Genomic DNA, 20,774 nt, shown 5'->3' on the forward strand with positions numbered 1-20,774 from the left:
ACAGGGTGAAGCCAAGAGCCAGGAAGAACAGTGTGATAGTTAATTTTCTGTGTCAATTTTCCTGGGATATGGTGTCTAATTTAAAGTCAAACACCAGTCTAGATGTTGTTGTGAAAGTATTTTCTGGATGTGATTAACATGCACATTAGCAGACTTTAACGTAAATTAGCCTCCATATGTGATGGGTCTCATCCAATCAGTTGACTGTCTTAGGAAAAAAGAGTGAGTCCTTCCAAAAAAAAAAAAAAAAGTTGAATCTGCCTCCAGTTTCCCTTTGGGCTTGAACTGCACTGTCAACTCTTCCCTGGGTCTCCAGTATGCCCACCTGTCCTGTGGATTTCAGATTTGATAACCCTGCTGCTGCTGCTGCTAAGTCGCTTCAGTCGTGTCCGACTCTGTGCGACCCCATAGACGGCGGCCCACCAGGCTCCCCCGTCCCTGGGATTCTCCAGGCAAGAACACTGGAGTGGGTTGCCATTTCCTTCTCCAATGCATGAAAGTGAAAAGTGAAAGTGAAGTCGCTCAGTCGTGCCCGACCCTCAGCGACCCCATGGACTGCAGCCCACCAGGCTCCTCCGTCCATGGGATTTTCCAGGCAAGAGTACTGGAGTGGGGTGCCATTGCCTTCTCCAATGATAACCCTACAGTTACATAAATGAATTTCTTAAAATAGATCTTTCTCTACAGATAGATAAGTTGGTGTGTATAAATGCATATACCTACATATATGTACACACACACACACATATCTATCTCCTATTTATCTCCTATCTCTCTCTCTCTCTCTCTCTCTCTCCATCTCTCTCTATCTTCATGCTATTGGTTCTGTATTTCTGAAGAACCCTAAGATAAACAACACTGAAGGAATAAGGCAGAGCCCTAGTCAGGGAACCAGCAGCACATGTACAGCTCAATTTCAGATTTGCTATGGAACAGTGACTTCTGTGTGCCTTACATTTATCTGTTTTTGGATAGGACTATCTATTTTATCTGGAGAAGGCAATAGCAACCCACTCCAATACTCTTGGCTGGAAAATCCCATGGATGGAGGAGCCTGGTAGGCTGCAGTCCATGGGGTCGCTAAGAGTCGGACACAACTGAGTGACATCACTTTCACTTTTCACTTTCATGCATTGGAGAAGGAAATGGCAACCCACTCCAGTGTTCTTGCCTGGAGAATCCCAGGGGCAGGAGAGCCTGGTGGGCTGACGTCTATGGGGTTGCACAGAGTTGGACACGACTATTATCTTATGCCTGTCCCGCTACGGTTTGTTCATGGGCAAGTCAGAGGTAACTAGTCTCTTGTGCTCACCCACCTCCAGAAGGAGATGACCCATACTTGAAGACCCACACCTGAGGAGCTTCATCAGCACCTAGACCCAGTTTGGATGATCACATCCTAGACTTCGAGTTGCAATTGGATGAGACTCTGGGAATCTTCCCAGGGTGCGGGGGAATGGCGATCCACTCCAGTATTCTTGCCTGGAGAATCCCATGGACAGAGAAGAGCCTGGTGGGTGTTGCAAAGTCAGACACAACTGAACAACTTTCACTCACTCACTCACTCTGGGAATCTTAGGAGCAGGAGTGAGTTTATTTTTCATGCAGCAGAATGTAAGTAATTTATAGTCAAAGTGTTGGTTTTGGCTATTTTTTTAAAGGCCACAAATACTTCAACACTCTTTCAGTTGAGAGTCCAGCATCTCTTTGCTCTCACCAGGAACCTTGTCAGGCTTGACAAGCAGGTTTGACTGCTTACACCCTTGCAGTCTTTTAGGAGTGTTACAATCTGACTGTCAAGACTAGGTCACAAAAGGAAATCCAGTCTCTGTCTCATTGGCTTGGAAAATGCACACTTGGAACCCTGAACTGCAAGGAAACAAGTGCGATCATCCTGAGGATACCAGGAGGGAAAGCCAAGTTAGGACAGACTTTAATTTTTCATCCCGGCCCTTGGATATCCAGGCAAGGCACCAGATGTGCGAATAAAGAAACCATCAGGTGATTCCGGGCACAGCGTCACCCCTGGCCTTCAGGTTGTCTTTGCTCGATTTCCAGATGCCCTGGCAGCAGAGATTAAGTCATTGGAGATGTTGAACTTCGCTGAGTCTGGAGTTCCCAGAAGACAGTGCTCATTGAGAAAGCCTCTCACACTTATTATGGCAGGAAACAGCCAACTGGGAAGGACCACCCTGCCCTCACAGTTTCCAAGATAAGACCCACTCCATCCTTCCTCATGACTCGCACATAGCTCATGAATGATTCCCCTGTTTACCCTTTTGTAAAGCCCCAGATCCCCCTGTATTTTCTCTCTGATTGTCCTCATTAGTGAACATTCTGTCTGTTGCAAAAGCCAGTACAAAACCATATCCTTAATTTTCAGGTGTATTGTTTCCATGCCATCCACACTGAGCCCCTTCTAAATGCTTAACGCTCAGAGTCCATGAGAAAAGGAAATAGGTATTGTTTTAAATTTTGAAGTAGGTTTTTTTTTCTCCAACAAAAATAACCAGAAGAAATCTTGTAGCCATCTCTTTTTATGCTTTAAAGTTAAAAATTTCAACAACTTATATGTGGAAGCTAGTCTTCTACTTATATTACCACATGTACTTAGGGATGTTTTCAATCTACAGGATTATGACTTCATTCAATCTGGGAAGGATTTTCTCTCTCATATTTTGAATTATTGCTTCTGTTTGACTTGTCGTCTTTCTCAGAAACATCAATTATCTCTATGTTAGATCATCATTCTCTTCCATATATATCATCAGGATTTCATTTTTATCTCTTTTCTCTTTCAATAAATTCTGAAATATTTTCAAGTTTACCCTCCGTAACACTAATTTAATTTCTGTTAGATTCAAATATGATCTTTAACACTGATATTAAATCTGTGATTATAATTTTATATTTTTAAAAAATTATCTTTTTGTTTTACTTTTTAATGTGTTGTTTTCATATTAGACATAACTTTCTATTTTACTTTTTTATCTCTAATCTCTTAGTATATACAGCCTGACCATTTTCTTTGAAATTTTTGAGTACAAAGTAATATATTTAAAAATTTTTTTTTCTGCTCTGCCTTAAAATATAAGGTATACATATTCTTTCTCTCTACTTTGATATTTGATGTACTTTGAATGCTTTGTTTTCCACTTTTTTCATGTTGCAGATTTTTTACTGATTTCATTTTGCTTTTTTCCCCTGATTTCCACATCACTGAATGAGTAAACATATCTATCCCTGATGTGGTTTGTTTCTCTAGTTGCTGTTAGAATTATCTTCTGAAATATAAAGCTGTAGCTTTTAAAGACGCACACATTCCTAACCATGCTTCTGGCATTTTGTTGTCTCTTATTTAAACTAAATTTGCATACATAAGGCAGGATCATCTGATCTTAGTATGTAATATTCTAATTTGTGGAATGGAGTTTATTTCTGGATAATTCTGAGTTCAATCTGCATTTACTTCATATTGTTTTCATTCTGCCTTTTAATTGGCAGAAAGACCAGATAACCAACAATAGTTCATATCATGTACCCTTCTGGGGCTCATTCTAGTTCTATATTTTCTGTGAAAAAGGACAATTCAGTAAGTACAAGACCTATCTCAATCTACTCTCCAATTTACCCGTCACCAAGGATTGCCGTTTTTGTGAGAATGTTTATATTGTAATGCCTCAGAAAAGACTCTTCAGATGGCTCAGGGGTAAAGAATCTGCCTGCCAATACTAGAGATGCAAGAGACTTGGGTTTGATTTCTGGGTCAGAAAGATCCCTTGGAGGAGGAAATGAAAAGATTTTTCAGTATTCTTGCCTGAAAAATCCCATGAACAGAGGAGCCTGGCGAGCTACAGTCCATGGGGTGGAAGAGAGTTGGACACGACTGAGCAACTGGGCACACACACACACACACACACAATGCTTCAGAAAAGGATTTCTAAGCCCCATCCTGGGACATGCAGACCCTATTGTTCATTCATAGTTTGGCTATTGACCTTACCTGGTGAGCTGGTCGTTTTGCACATTGATCTTCACATTTCACAACATAGGTGTAGGCAGTACCTACAGCTTGATAGTTCTGTCTTCCACTTTATTATTTAGTAGTATGAGAGTTTGTGGCATAAACTATTCGAAGTAGTTTAGGAGCCTTTAAACAGAGGCAAAAGGAAAATTGTTGATTATTTGCTACTGCTTTCAAGGAAAGTCACTTAGGATTATCCTCCTGTAGCCTTCTGATTAATGCGCATCTCAGCAGCATTTTCCCAGTGGGCTTGTGAAAGTTCAGTTCCTTCTCTGAACATCAGATTCTTCAGTCAATGGAGCCCAAGAGTAGGAGCACAGAATTCTTCACTGTTTGGTTCCATGTAAAGGGTAATGTTCACTTGATGGAAAAAAAAGAAGAGTTCCATTTTTATTCCCATAGCCCCCGCGCCCCACTCCCATAGCCACAACTGTTCGCAGCGTGAGTGCTCTCTAGCTGACATTTATGGTGCTTACACAGATAGCCATAAGGAAGGAAAGGGGGAAAAGACAAAGAGCTTGACCTCTACAAATTTCAGCGTGGATTCCACATTAAGTATCATGTTATCTGGTGCCCAATTTTTAGGGTGTTTGGACCCTGGGCCCCCAGCATCAAAATTACCTTAAAGCTTGTTAGGAATGCAAAATCTTGGCCTCACTCCAGACCTTCTAGAGCAGAATCTGCATTTTTAATACAGTCCTTAGGTGATTCACATTCAAGTGTGAGAAGCAAGCTCTGTTCCATTTAGTGTTCTGCCTGACAAGTTCTAGAGAAAAACTCTGAATTCTCTGAGTTTGCCCAGCTGTTCTGTCCACGCATGACCATGTGTGGCTGGGCTGGGTAGGTGGGTGTTCATCCCCTCGTCTGTCTTTCCATTCTTGCTTTTGCAAGGGCTCTAGTCGATCATTATTGGTTACTCCTAAAGAAACAATAATTAGCTCTCAGGTCTCATTGACCGGATTCAAGTGGTACTAAGTTTACCTTCTAGAGAGAGGATCCAACAGTAATCCCGATACAAATGTCAATACCCTATCAGGACCTTTGTTGTTCTTCAGTCGCTGAGTCGTGTCTGACTCCTTTGTGACCCCACGGACTGTAACCCACCAGGCTCCTCTGTCCACAGGATTTCCCAGGCAAGAATACTTGAGTGGGTTGCCATTTCCTTCTCCAGGGGATCTTCCCAGCCCAGGGACTGAGCCCAAGTCTCCTGCTCGGCAGGCAGATTCCTTACCATTGAGTCACCTGAGAAGCATCAGGTCCTTTAATACCAACTAAATAGAAGTTTTGTTTCTATCAGCTCAGTGAATACATGGAGGGCCCTGCTAAATTCTCTTCTTCTAACCAGGTTTACTTGCTGAAGGAAAAGTTGACTGGGAAAAAAGAACACACAGCCTAAAAGGTGAGGATTAAGTTTTCTGTAGTGAACAAAACTGAGGACTGAAGCCCACGATGCAGCCTTTCAGGTAGTTCTGAGGGACTATTCCAAAGAAGTAGGGGAGGAGCCAAGATATATGGGAGTTTTGTAACAAAGACCAAGGGAGTTGGATCTTGAAAATGTTACCGTTAATTAAAGAAAACCAGACCTCTCAGTAAACTTGGTGCTTTTCTATGTTTGGGAAGAGACAGGAGTCTGGGCTCCTTTGATACGCGCCTCAGATATCCAGGGCCAATGTCCTGTGCTTTCTCACGCTGAGTCTCCTCAGGGTCCATCTGTGAGGGTGATGGACGGCTTGATGGCGGGCAGCCTGTTTCTATCCTGAGTGCTCTCGGGGTTCACTGTCATTGGGGAGGCTGTATTGGGATGGCTTGATGGCCGCAACATCTTTTGTTTACTGATGTGGCAGGCAACAATGTTGTATTTTTTTTTTTAACTGACCAAATACAACCTAGGACTTCAGATTGTGTTCATAGGCAAGGCAGCTTCCTTAAACTCTAATCTAGATGTGTTGCAGGCTTCTAGCAAGGGAAGGATGCTCCGTGGATACCTGTCTCAAGGAAGGAGTTGTCAGAGGGGTTTTACTGAATGGGTCTAGTGTATGAAGTGTAGAAAGGTCCTCACTGGGTTCTACTTCCTGAGGAAAAAAAAATCAGGTCACTGCATGGGCTGTATTTAAAACAAAACAAAAAAAAAAAAAAAAAGAAGGGGGCTTCCCTGGTGGCTCAGTGGTAAAGAATCTGCCTGCCAGTGCAGAAGACATGGGTTCCAACACTGATCCAGGAAGATCCCACATGCCTCAGAGCCCCTAGGCCCTTGCACCACACCTACTGACCCCAGGATCTAGAGCCTGGGAGCTGCAGCTACTGAAACCTGTGCACCTAGAGCCTCAGTTCAGCTCAGTCGCTCAGTTGTGTCAGACTCCTTGTGACCCCATGAACCGCAGCATGCCAGGCCTCCCTGTCCACCACCAACTCCCGGAGTTCACTCAAACCCATGTCCATCGAGTCAGTGATGCCATCCAGCCATCTCATCCTCTGTCGTCCCCTTCTCCTCCTGCCCCCAATCCCTCCCAGCATCAGAGTCTTTTCCAATAAGTCAACTCTTCGCATGAGGTGGCCAAAGTATTGGAGTTTCAGCTTTAGCATCAGTTCTTCCAAAGAACACCTAGAGCCTATGCTCCCCCCGAAAGAGAAACCACTGCAATGCATCCCGCAACTGGAGAGCAGCCCCCCACTCACCACAACTAGAGAAAAGTCCATGCGGCAGTGAAAACCCAGCATAGCCAAAGGTGAAGAAATGAATGAATAACAATAGTAAGAAAAAGAGAACCCAATATGTCACAGATTCGCAAAACCCATTTATCAAAAGTTATTTTTTTCCTCATTAAAACAAGACAATTCCTAGTGATTTCACTCGCAGCATTGAACATGAGATTTGATGTATATGTGTGTGTGTGTGTGTGTGTGTGTGTGTGTGTATACATATATATATACACAAATCTATTCAACCTCAACTCTTAAGAATATGCCTATTATGTGCCTGACAAATACGTCCTTCAAATCTCCCTCCACCCTTTAAAGCTTTTGGTCACCAAGTCCTCAGTGCCAGGTGTCGTCTTCGAAGTCTTTCTCTTCCTTTCTCAGATTCTGTTCTGTTTTATGTCCTCCATGTTCATTCACCCAAGGCCACTGGGTGAAAACCAAGCCTTCCAGATTGATTCCACTCTATCACCTGTCTCACGTCAGCCTGCCCTTGGCTGTCTGGTTGCCAAAGGAATTAACAAGTCAGTGAAATAACAAGGTTTCCACATTTTGGCTGACTTTTCAGATAAGTCACTTGAAAGGAGAAGCCCCATGCTTTTCTTCCTAAGTCAACTTGGTTTGCTGTCCCTGGCTGAACTCCACACTGAATAATTTCAACTGCTAGAGGTTAATTTTCCTGTAATCACCTCATTGTGATGGAGGGTTTTGGAAATTACAAAAATTAGATGCAATACTAATTGGCTTGTCTGGTTTTTGGAGCTGCTCCCTGGGTTATCATACAGGCAGAGGAAGCCAGATTAGATTCCCAAACCCACACTTACCAAGAAGACATTTAGATGCGAGGAAGGAAAATCATTCCCCCCAAATCACGCATGTGTTATTATTTTCTTTCTTTTAATTGTCTTGGAGAAAGTACAGGAGAGGTTCATTCCCTTTGCGCTGGGGCAGTGTGTCAACAAATACTTCTGCGCATTTGCCGTGCCCACTTGTGAGCTGAGCCAACAAGAAATACAAAAAGATACACCATTTCCTAATCTGAAGGGCCTGCACTTAGGAGAAAATAGCAAATTGTGTAGCCGTACACAGAGGTTTGACATCTGCTCAGAGAGCATCTTCAGATGTGCAAAGGAAATCATCTTGATATTTTCTCCAAATCATCTGATTTTTGTGACAAACGCCCTTTCAGTGGGTTAGTAGAGGCAACTTAAACTTGTTGGATAATAATACTGCAAGCTTTTCTGACCTAGAGAGTCCTCCTCCAGCTCACACTTTTGTTCTCTTCAACGTTCTCCTCTTAAGCCTCACTGGCGTGACAGTGGTTGTGGGTAGCTCAGCCACTTAGAGCAATTACGCAGGCTTTATATTTCACTGCCCCTCCACCAGTGCCAAATGGTATTGGATCTAAGAAGGGGGCTTGGTGTATTTGTATGGAAGTTTGGGTAAGAAGAGGGGTCCTCTGATCTACCTGGCTTCCTCTGGATCGCCCCCAAACCCTGGGTGGTGTGGCTAGGCTGTCCTTCCTTCTGGTCTTGTGCCAGTGAGGGGTGGGTGATTTCATCAGCTCTCCACAGTCCGCTGGACACATCACCACTGGCCGCTGCACAAGGCTGTCCCTTTTCCCAAACCAAGCCTTTTCCAATCCGCCACTGCCCTCACCCTCTCTTCATGCCCACTCAGAACATACAGGGCTTCATTGTCACATGTTTGCCATGACAAATCCACAGGGAGCCCCAAAGGTGTTTTCAATATCAGCTATTACCCAACTTGTACTACCCCCATACCACTGTTCCCACATTATACGGGTTGTGGCTCTGAGATAAAGACTTTCACTTTCCTAAGTACACAGAAAACACTAAGATATAGCCACGGTCATGAGTCAGCCTTGTTTTCCCCATTTTTTATGGATGTTGCTAAAGGTTCTCTTGCTCCTGGTTGAATTGATACAGAGACAAGGTCATTAGCATCTTCATTGGTTTCTCCTCATCACTCCTCTAGTTGAAAGGGAGAGACTCAGAATTCCTACTTTATCTAAGTCAGATCCTTCTACTTCGAGAAACAAACCATGTTCCCACCATTGTTGGCCAAAGGCTTGTCCTTGCTGTACTATGAAATCACCTTGTGGTTGGATCCTTTGGGTTTGGTTCATGGTTTACTCAATGGGAGGTCACCTATTAGCCTGAAGGTTAGAACTTTAACTTGCTGCAGAATCCAATCTGGATATCAGCAGTTGAAGATAAAACCTTTCTCTTTGTATGATGAAGGGGTTAAGAATGCATAATCTGAAGCCACACCCCTGAATTTGGATCTTCCCTCTATCACTTCACTAGACTTGTGCCCTTGGGTAAGTTATGTAATGTCTTCTTTTTCATCAGGGAAAGAAAACAAAGTGATATTACTACATTACAGGGTTGCTGTGCAGATCATATATTTGCTTAACTGCTTATATGTAGTAAGCCATATAAAAATATTGAATATTATGTGAATTTCTCTTGGAACAATTCTAATGGATGTTGTCTGGAAAGCAGGAAGGACAGTGAGTGTGTCAGAAGAATGGGAAATTGGTGGGGAGGTCCATATTATTAAATGTGGGAGATAATTGAAAAAATATATTATCTCTCTTTTACTTACATGAAACAGTTAAAGGATAATACAAAGTGATGTATAATTAAGCACTAAATTTTATTCTGCATGTTGTATGCACTACAGTATTCAGATAAAGGAGAGATGAGATGAATTTTAGTGGTGGTCTTCCAGGGAGTTTTTATGGAGTTCTAGGAAATGGAAGGATGGATAGGATTTGGGTAAATAGATGGGACATGCAGAGCTTGGAAGATGTAAATGGAAGGATTTTTATCCTTATGGGCAATGTGGAGCCAGGTGGGCTTCATTATTGTCTTTGGTGAATTCCTGATTTTATTCCTTGGAAACGATTCAAAGGGATGAAAGGGACTGGATTAACCACTTCTCCTTGCCTGGCAGTAAGACAGAGTTGAGTCTGTAATGACTTGACTGTGTGACAACTGCGAGGCTTCCTGGGTGGTGGGTTAAGGGTTACCTGTGATAATTCTCCTGTAATCTGCTTCTGTGAAGATGAGGAACTTTAGAGGACTTTTCTTCCCTTTTTAAAAGGAGTAATAGGAGGGGTCTGGTGTGCCCTGAATAGCTCCACTACCCAGCAGTCTGTGAAGGTGAAGGTTTCTTTTTCCCTTGCTCTCTTGCCTTATCTTTACCTTTCTCCAGGACCAGATGCTGACCCTGAAGACTTTCTCTTTTGCCCTTAAGCTTCCCTCAGGCTTCTCTTTGTCCTTCGGCAGGCTCAAATTCAGAATGAATTTTAAGTGATGTTCTAGGAAGAAACAAGTTACAGTAAGAATATTTCGCAGACCCCTTTTTGACTTTAAACTCTCTCAGACCATCAGGAACAGGACTTTGTTGCATCAAGTCTAGGACTGAACATTTCTCTTTAAAAATTAAAAAAAAAAAAAGAAAAAGTAGCTTTTCTAAGATTAATCCAATGCCCTTGGACAATTGTTCTTTCTTCTTGGAAAAGGCAATCGGGGAGTGAATTATAATGTAATCACCTTGGATATAGTTATTTCTTCTATTTATAGCCGTACAAAAAAATTATGCTAGACTGAGTGACTCTCTTACCATTAGGGCAGAGCCTAAAAATCAAGGGTACAACTCTACCCAGAATTTCAGCAATTGCCCTGGGCTGCAGAATACTGGTGCTGGGGTAGGTGGTGGGGTGGTGGTTTAGTTGCTCGGTCGTGTCCAACTCTGTGACCCCATGGACTCTAGCCCACCAGGCTCCTCAGTCCATGGGATTTCCCAGGCAAGAATACTGGAGTGGGATGCCATTTCCTTCTCTAGGGGCTCTTTCTGGATCAGGGATTGAACCTGGGTCTCCTGCATTGCAGGCGGATTCTTTACTGCTGAACCACCGGGAAAGACTTAAGAATGACAATCTGTATTTGGGTGCAAGTGAGTGTTACTATTTATACACTTGTCTCCCTAAAATCCTCTCTAAAAATCGTATTTTTCAGAGGAGGAAAAAATATCCATGGCATAATGAAGTTTATCAGCAGGAATTCTAATCTCATCTTAGAATTCTATAGAATCTGTCATTGAAAATGCAGACTCCCCCAAATCTCAGCAAGTGTCCTGAGAACTGCCAGAGGAGCACTGCTTATTAGACAGATTTTAATTTGTGCAAATCCATTAACAAAAATCTCTAATTAAAAAAAAAAATCAATAGATGGTGGTGACATTAACCAGGAAAATCTAATAGGGGACCATTAAAATTTTTTTCCTATTCAATTAACTTGAATACAACATGATGGACTCAACAGATACTTTAATTAGATGCATATGAAAAGAAAATTTGCAAAATTAAACAGACTCTCTATTTGCAGCTGATACGAGGAAAACTGCAGTAAAAGATATGTTCGAATCCCTCATGACTGGTGATTTCCCTGAGAGGGACATGAATTCTTAGACAACATCCTTACAAATCAGCCCTTCCCCAAGAAGTTGTCCTTTGTCAAGCTATAGGACACAGTGCTGCCTGCTTCCTTCTTAATTCTTTTTTCTGGGTTAGGTATTCTAGAAAGCATAAAAGGTAAGTTTCAAGGGACTGTTTACCAAACTCACTATTCCAGGCTCTTCACCGTAGAAATAGCCCAAAATAAATGGCTGTAATTTACAGGGTGAGCATGTGTCCAAGATTGTCCTGGACAGTCTCAATTTATGCCGGTTGCTGTGGCATCATTATTAATAGCCCTTCTTTTTGCTCTAAATAGTGTCTTGGTTCAGACAATAAATTATACAGTCATTCTACTAATTTATCAACCATCTCCACACTCTGTTTCATACTATTAAGCTACCCTTTTCAACTTTTGGTCAGAAATGCAGGATTTCCCTGCTCATAAGAGGTTAAAATTTGGGAAATTGAAGAGTTCCTATTATTGCCCATGCAAGCAACAAGAAAATAGACATTTGTCTCCTCTCTCGTTTGGTCATCTTCTTTTTTCCCCTGGCCTCCCACCTCTCACTTCTCTTCCAGCGCTTTTATATTTAGGATGAGCCTTAGAATCTTGTGAGATGAACCTAACATAATTCCCACTACAGAGGTTCTCATGTCCAAGATGATTCTGTCCTCTTTCACTTAAAGAATTTTCTTCCTCATCTAAACTAATTTACTAATTGTACATGATATATATGCTTGACTGAGAAGGTGATATATAAAATCTTGCAAAGCCTTTATGGTAGCCAGACTCCTAGCTGGGTCTCATGCATCCCTGCTTCCTAATATTTACACCCTTTTTGTACCAGGATTGGGTTTTGCAGCCAGTAAATGATGGTTTGTCATTCTAAGATTAGACACTAAAAAATTACAGTTTCAATTTTGTGTGTTCTGTCCCTAATATGGTCTCCCTCTCTTTTTCAGATTACTTACTTTGGGGAACAAGCCATAAACAACACTGGAACAAGCCTGCCTGCCAAGAAGCTGAACTCTCAACCACAGGCAGGTAAGTGAGCTTGAAACTAGATTATCCAGTTCCAGTTGAGCTTATAATCTTGGTCAACAGCTTAATTGAAATTCATTGAGAAACCCTGAGGCTAGACAACCCAGATTCCTAACCTTCAGGAATTGTGTAAGGTAAAAAATATCTGTTGTTTTTATTTATTTATTTACCTTTGACTGTGCTGGGTCTTTGTTACTGTCGGGCTTTCCTCTAGTTGCTGTGAGCAGGGGCTCCTCTCGTTGTGGTGCACAGGCTTCTCATTTCGGTGGCTTCTCTTGTTGTGTGGCTTGTTGTGTGCCTGGGCTTCAGGAGTTACAGTTCCTAAGCTGTAGAAAATCCCATGGACGCAGGAGCCTGGTGGGCTGCAGTCCATGGGGTCACTAAGAGTGGGACACAACTGAGCAACTTCACTTTCACTCTTCACTTTCATGCATTGGAGAAGGAAATGGCAACCCACTCCAGTGTTCTTGCCTGGAGAATCCCAGGGACGGGGGAGCCTGGTGGGCTGCCATCTATGGGGTCGTGCAGAGCCGGACACGACTGAAGTGACTTAGCAGCTTAGCAGCAAGCTGTAGAGCATACACTCAGTATGTGTGGTGCAGGGGTTTAGTTGCCTCACAGTATACCGGATCTTCCCAGATCAGGGATCGAACCCATGTCTCTTGCACTGGCAGGCTGATTCTTTATCACTGAGACTCAAGGGAAGCCCTATTCATTTTTTGAAAGTGGAAGGTTTGGGGGTAATTTGTTATGCAGCAGTAGCTGACTGATACATTTTTAATCCCTGCCTGCTGAGGGAATGTAGTCAGAAAAGATTAGTATACCTCTCAAACAGTTAGTAGCAAGAGCTATGAAATAAATGGAGATAATAAGGATGTAATCAATCTATCTATCCCTACAACAAGTATTTATTGATCACCTACAGTTGGTATTATATTAGACACTCTACTAGGTGCTAAGGACACCAGAATGAGCTGAGGAGAGCGCTTGAATTCATAAAGTTTGGAGTTATAGTAAAATCTGGAAAAGACAGGAAAACTGCTAATTAATTTCTGAGTACATACCTATTCCGAAAGGCAAGTATGTGAAAGTGGATGTAAGGACCTGAAATGTCAACTAGATGCTGAACATTCAAAGCTTTATTGCTACTACTTAGTTTATGCATGCAAGTATACACCACTCTGAAATCAAATAATTGTACTCATACAAAAGGAAATCAGATCCCAATTAGTAAATTTAGAAATAGTTTTCCCCTAGTTTGGAGAGTAACTGAAATAAAATAAATTTTAATCACTAAGAGAAATTTGAGTACTGATATACTATAAAATGATTGGTTTTAGTTGGACAGTAAGCATTTGGTGATAAATTTTGTCTGGTGTTCATTTACATGTGGGCTTAACCAAAAAGAAGAGTGATGAGGGGGTAATCTCTGAGGGAAACCAGCCCTGAAATTTTGGGTTAATTTCCTGATTAGATCATAAAAATGGGAGCCCTGGCTGTTTCATCTTAAATTCTAAGTCCATCACTGACTTCTTCAGTGGTCTGAAAGAAGCAATTTACTGCTTCATATTTCTATTAGCATATGTTAAATAGAGATAATAGTGCTTAGATAGCTATATCAGGAAGATTTCAAAAGTAAATCACATAGTGTTGGATAAGACTTAGGCAAGAGAGAGTTATTACCTGAGTAAGAATTTGTGCATTTCCTGTGCTGTGTCATCATAGTTTTAAGCCAATTCTTGGCTGTGACTGTGGGATCCACATTCCATGAGTTGCAGTCCCCCCTCCACGTTCAGAGTGGGGTTGATTTTCTGGTAAGGGAGACAGGACAGTGCTTCCTGCAAAACCATGGATGTCTTTCCTCTGCCCACTAACCGAGAATCAGTGCCAACAAAACCAAAGTAATCACCATTCTTCTCCACTTCCCTTCTCTCCCCAAAGCTTAAACTAATAATAATAACCATTTTAAAGCTTTCTCATGGGAAACTTGGGCATGACTGGAAGGGAAATCAATTGTTCTTAGGACAGCTATTATTGTAAGAATTAATCACCGCTATTTGCAATTACTGTACCTTACAATTATCACTAATATTTATGCCGCTTTGACGGCTGCTAGAGACTGCATTGCTGTAGCTGCTCTTAGCCCAGAACAGAGAGAAAGAGTGGAAAAATAAATGAAACCAGAAGGTGGAGATGACAGGTTGAGGGGCTACGATTCTCCTGCTGTCAGGCCAAGATGTATGAGACAGCCACTGCTGCTCATGTCACAGCAACAACCCACTCAGAGCTGGAAGTTTTCCCTTGAAAGAAAAGAACTCAAATGGGTTTGAGAGGATACAAATTAGAATTATTCTCAGCCTTAAAATCTTACCTTCTTCTGAGCCTGCATAACTCAGTTCTCTTGAAGCGTCTGATTTTTTATCATGCACAAAATCAACCTTCCATTCCCTAGTTGCAGGCCAGCAGTTGGACGCTCCAGGGTGACTCCCTGTCTGGGCTGGAGACAGAGGTTTGGCTGCCATATTGGAGGGGAATGTTTCAGATTTTAGGCATTTGATTTCACTAAGCAATAAAAAAGAACCAGTCTTTTTTTCATATATTTATCCAACATTAATTTATACGTTAAATATGTTTAAAATTCTTTATGCTTTTACTTTCCTGAATAACTTCAGACTTTACAAAAATTTGAAGAAATTGTATACAAATGTTTGTATCCCCTTCACTCAGATTCTCCCAAATCACAGTTCAATTACCCAAATCAGAAAATTACAATGGAAACAATAGTTTGAGCTAATCTACAAACCTGCAAATGTCACCAATTTTCCATTAATATCCTTTGTTTCCAGTTCAGGATCTAATCTAGAATACCACACTGTATGCCATTGTCTTTAGCGTACCTTAATCTGGAACAATCCAAGGTTTTGTTTTGTTTTTTACCTTTAATGCCTGTGTGCTAAATTGCTTCAGTCATGTCTGACTTTTTGCAACCTTGTGGATCATAGCCTACCAGGCTCCTCTGTCCATGGGATTCTCCAGGCAAGACTACTCTGATGTTTTTGAAAAGTAGTGTCTGATTATTTGTGAAATGTCTCTCAACTTGGTTTTCCTTGAGATTTCCTTATGATTAAATTTGGGTTATGCATTTTGGGGGCAAAAATATCACAGATATGAAGTTGTAGCCCTCATAGCACAACCTATCAGGAAGCACATGATATTACTTGGAAATTCTTTTCTTTTTTAACTTAACTTTTTATTTTGAGATAATTGTAGATTCACAGGCAATTGAAAAAATAATACAAATAATCTCTATAGACCCTTAGTTTCTTCCAGTGTGAACAGCTTCCAAAATCAGACTTCCTGGCAATCCAGTGGTTAGGACTCCAAGCTGTCAATGCAAGAGGTGTGAGTTTGATCCCTAGTCAGGGAACTAGGATCCCACATGCTGCGAGGCCAAGAACAATGAATAAAGTAAAATAACTTCAGATCAGATCAGATCAGTCGCTCAGTCGTGTCCAACTCTTTGTGACCCCATGAATCGCAGCACGCCAGGCCTCCCTGTCCATCACCAACTCCCAGAGTTCACTCAAACTCACGTCCATCGAGTCGGTGATGCCATCCAGCCATCTCATCCTCTGTCATCCCCTTCTCCTCCTGCCCCCAATCCCTCCCAGCATCAGAGTCTTTTCCAATGAGTCAACTCTTCACATGAGGTGGCCAAAGTACTGGAGTTTCAGCTTTAGCATCATTCCTTCCAAAGAAATCCCAGGGCTGATCTCCTTCAGAATGGACTGGTTGGATCTCCTTGCAGTCCAAGGGACTCTCAAGAGTCTTCTCCAACACCACAGTTCAAAAGCATCAATTCTTCGGTGCTCAGCCTTCTTCACAGTCCAACTCTCACATCCATACATGACCACAGGAAAAACCATAGCCTTGACTAGATGAACCTTTGTTGGCAAAGTAATGTCTCTGCTTTTCAATATGCTATCTAGGTTGGTCATAACTTTCCTTCCAAGGAGTAAGTGTCTTAATTTCATGGCTGCAGTCACCATATGTAGTGATTTTGGAGCCCAGAAAAATAAAGTCTGACACTGTTTCCACTGTTTCCCTATCTATTTCCCATGAAGTGATGGGACCGGATGCCATGATCTTCGTTTTCTGAATGTTGAGCTTTAAGCCAACTTTTTCACTCTCCTCTTTCACTTTCATCAAGAGGCTTTTGAGTTCCTCTTCACTTTCTGCCATAAGGGTGGTGTCATCTGCATATCTGAGGTTATTGAGATTTCTCCCGGCAATCTTGATTCCAGCTTGTGTTTCTTCCAGTCCAGCGTTTCTCATGATGCACTCTGCATATAAGTTAAATAAACAGGGTGACAATATACAGCCTTGACGAACTCCTTTTCCTATTTGGAACTAAAACCCCACAAAGTCATAGTACGATATCACCACCAGAGTGTTGACACTCACACTCTCAAGATACAGAACATTTCCAACCCAAGGATCCTTCCTTTTGTTCTGTAGCCACATACACTTTCCTCCTTCGTCACCCTCTTCTTAACCCACAGCAGGCACTGTTATGTTTGCCATTTTCATAACTTTGTCATTTCAAGAATGTTTTGTAAATGGAATGTAAACTTTGGGGACTGGCTTTTTTTCATTCTGCAGAATTCTCTGGAGTCTGATCCCAGTGGTTGTGTGTGTCAATAGCTTGTTCCTTTTTCTTGTTGAGTAGTATTTCATGGTTGGAGAAGGCAATGGCACCCCACTCCAGTCCTCTCGCCTGGAAAATCCCATGGACGGAGGAGCCTGGTGGGCTGCAGTCCATGGGGTCTCTAATAGTCGGACACGACTGAACGACTTCACTTTGACTTTTCACTTTCATGCATTGGAGAAGGAAATGGCAACCCACTCCAGTGTTCTTGCCTGGAGAATCCCAGGGACGGGGGAGCCTGGTGGGCTGCCGTCTATGGGGTCGCACAGAGTCGGACACGACTGAAGCGACTTAGCAGCAGCAGCAGCAGTACTTCATGGTATGGATGTATTACAGTTTATTCACTTGTTGAAGGATATTTGGATTACTTCATTTGGGGGATATTAAGAATAAAGCTGTCATAAACATTTCCATATAGGTTTTCATGTGAACGTAAGTTTTCATTGCTCTAGGATGATGAATGCCCAGTAATGCAGCTGCTGTGTTGTTATTATAGTTGCGTGTTTAGGTTTTTTAAGAAATTCTAAAGCAACTGTGTCATTTTATATTCTGCACAGTGATCCAGTTTTTTTTGCATACTCATCAGCATTTAGTATTTTCAGTATTTTTATTTTACCCATTCTAATAAGTATGTAGTAATATCTTATTGTGGTTTTAAATTGGATTTTGCTCATGGCTAATAATGTTTAGTAACTTTTCTTATGCTTATTTGCCTCTTTGCTGAAATGCCTGCTCATGTCTTTTGCCCATGTTCTAATAAGATGGTTTGCTTTTTGTTGTTGTTATTTGGGAGATCTTTACATATTCTAGATACCACCCATTGCTGGATATTTGGTGTGCAAGAATGTTGTCCTAGACTATAGCTTGTATTTTTATCCTCTTAATGGGCTGTTTTACAGAGGAAAAGTTTTAACTTTTGATGGAGCCCAATTATCAATTTTTCTTTTTACAGACTGTGCTTTTTGGGTCAAATCTAAGAATTATTTGCTTAATGATAGCTCCTGAAGATTCTGTCATATTTCCCAGCAAATTTTAGAGTTTTGTGGGGTTTTTTAAATTATTTTTTTATTGAAGGATAATTGCTTTATAGAATTGTGCTGTTTTCTGCCAAACCTCAACATGAAGCAGCCATAGGTATACATATCTCCCCTTCCTTTTGAACTCCCCTCCCATCTCCCTCTCCATCCCACCCCTCTAGGTTGATATACAGAGCCCCTGTTTGAGTTTCCTGAGCCATACAGCAGATTCCCCTTGGCTATCTATTTTACATATGGTAACAAGTTTCTGTGTTATTCTTTACATACATCTCACCCTCTCTCCCTTCTCCTCAGGTCCATAAGTCTATTCTCTATGTCTGTTTCTCCATTGCTGCCCTGTAAATAAATTCTTCAGTACCACGTTTCTAGATTCTGTATATATGCATTAGAATACGGTATTTATCTGAGTTTTGTGGTTTTTATTCAAGCCTGAAATCTGTTTTGGGGTCATCTTTGTCTACAGTGTGAGATTTAGGTGGTATTTCCTTTTCCCTTTTTTTTTTTGGCCCAGAAACTCCACCTTTCCCCTGCACCATTTGCTGAAAAGTTTATCTTTCCTCCACTGAGTTGCTTTTGCACCTTTGTCGAAAATAAGCTAGGCACTTTTGTCTAGGACTGTTTCTGAGTGCCCCGTTTCATTCCATCATGCTGTGTGTCTCTCCCTTCACCAGCATCCATAGTCCTGATCACTGTGTTACACTGAAGACTGGATCTTAACTTCACTGTTAACTTGGTTATTATTCATATTCTTGGTACAGCAATGTATAATGGTGTTTAAGAGGCCAGGTCCTTAGCCAGACAGAGGTGGGTTCCACTCTTTTATTGGGTATGTGACCTTGAGCAGGTAACTTAGACCTAGATGCCTGATTCTGAAGTGGAAGTAATAATTGTGGCTGTGTCATTGGGTTGTAAGGATTTACTATAATAATGTATGTAAAGCACATAACACAGTTTCTGACACATAATTAGTGCTTGATTAATTTTTTCCTTCATTGATCTATAGATATCAATAATAACTCTTGGAACGAGTGAGTATTCCATTTCCAGAGTTTTGAAGATGTGTGCAGAGGCTGTTCTATGTACACATCACACTCAAAGAAGCATGTATTTTGGTGAAATTCAGCACAGATGTAATCAGTTTCATTTAATACACACACACACACACACACACACACACATATATAATTAATTCACTTTCTAAAAATGACTTTTAAAAATATATTTGTCTGGCATCTTGGAGACATGGTGCGAGCCTCTACCATCCAGACCACATGGGTTTTAGGCCATTCTCTCCTGATCCAGAACACATACCAAACAGCTAAACACAATGATGGCTGCCAGCCCTTCATAGACTCCATTCTTGGAGGAGACTCAGCATGCCTTTAATTTTGAAAATCTCGCTACATTGGGTCATCGGTGCATTTTTATGTTTTGGATCACAGAACCGGCCCCTCCCTGGTCCTTGCAGAGGTAATTTATAGAAGAAGCTCTTCACAGGAGATGATCTGCACTTCCTGCCACTTTCAAATGGCTCTTTTCTACAGAGGGTTAATTTTAAGGGAGACAAACACAGCTCAAACGCTTCTATTTTATAATGAGATTTTTCAGCTCAATGCAGACCTTGTTGTTATTGATTTTTCTTCAAAGATATTAATTTATCACCGGCTTAATTCTGTGTGGAGAATTCTCAGTTATAATATTTCTCCTTCTTTACCTACTGGAGAATTTGGGGACTAGATGAAACATGTATTTCCTGTCCCTCCTTCATTTCTCCTAACCCTGTTTCCTTCCTCCTTCTGCTTGGCTGACCCTAAGAAAGGTTTTGGAGTCTTTTCTTTAGACCTCATGAAACTTATCCTTTATTAATACCCCTTGGCCATCCAACAACTTCAAGGTGATGGAGTACAGGAATAGCATTAATTATTTAGGATTGAATAACTAACCAGAACAGAACAAGCTACTTCCCTACACCTTTCCACTCTCTGTAGAAGCAATGCAGAATTGCCCGAGCCAAGCAAAACGGGGCAAGGACACCAACCAGAAAGGCAGAGATGGATCAGCAAGTCAGAGCAGTGAGCTCAGCTGGGTTTTCTGATCCCTGTTTTCCTCCCACAGAAAATGAAGAACTGTTCATAACATTAAACCGGAGTAATAAAGAATCATCAAGATGACTAGTTCTGTGCTTTCTTATGTAGATGAGAAAACTGAGGCCTGAAGAGGTAAAATAATTGGTCTGAGGTCACACAGGGACCCGATGGATGGTTCCAGGCTTTTTTGCAGGACCAAATAGAGTCATTTTGGAGAGACAGTTAAAAGGAAGTATCATATATGATATTATACATGTTTCAATGCTTCAATTAAAATAAATAAATTTATATTAAAAAAAAGGAAGTATCACATGTTTTGAAACTAAGATTTTTTCACATAGGTTTATCCTGGTATGTTTTTCATTGACACTTAGCCATATCAGAGAGAAGAAAATGTGGGAAGCCACTTACAAACAAACATTTCCACAAGATTCTCATTAAGACAGCAACCATCTCCCTCTTCACTCCAAGGCACATGTGACAAGATTAACCTGCCTCCTGGACCTGCAGGACCCCTCAGACCCACACTGTGTCCCACCTTGTCCTCTCCTGCACTTGATGAGTGAAGCATATGTCCTTGCCAATCTGCTGGACTCTTTTTATACTGATTCAAATAATTTTTAGTTTATTCTCCTACAAATCTCCCCAGCTAGATTACAGTGCATTGCCAATAGGAACTACATGGCTTAA

Source organism: Bos javanicus, chromosome 27 (assembly GCF_032452875.1).
Source record: "Bos javanicus breed banteng chromosome 27, ARS-OSU_banteng_1.0, whole genome shotgun sequence".
Classification (NCBI taxonomy): domain Eukaryota; kingdom Metazoa; phylum Chordata; class Mammalia; order Artiodactyla; family Bovidae; genus Bos; species Bos javanicus.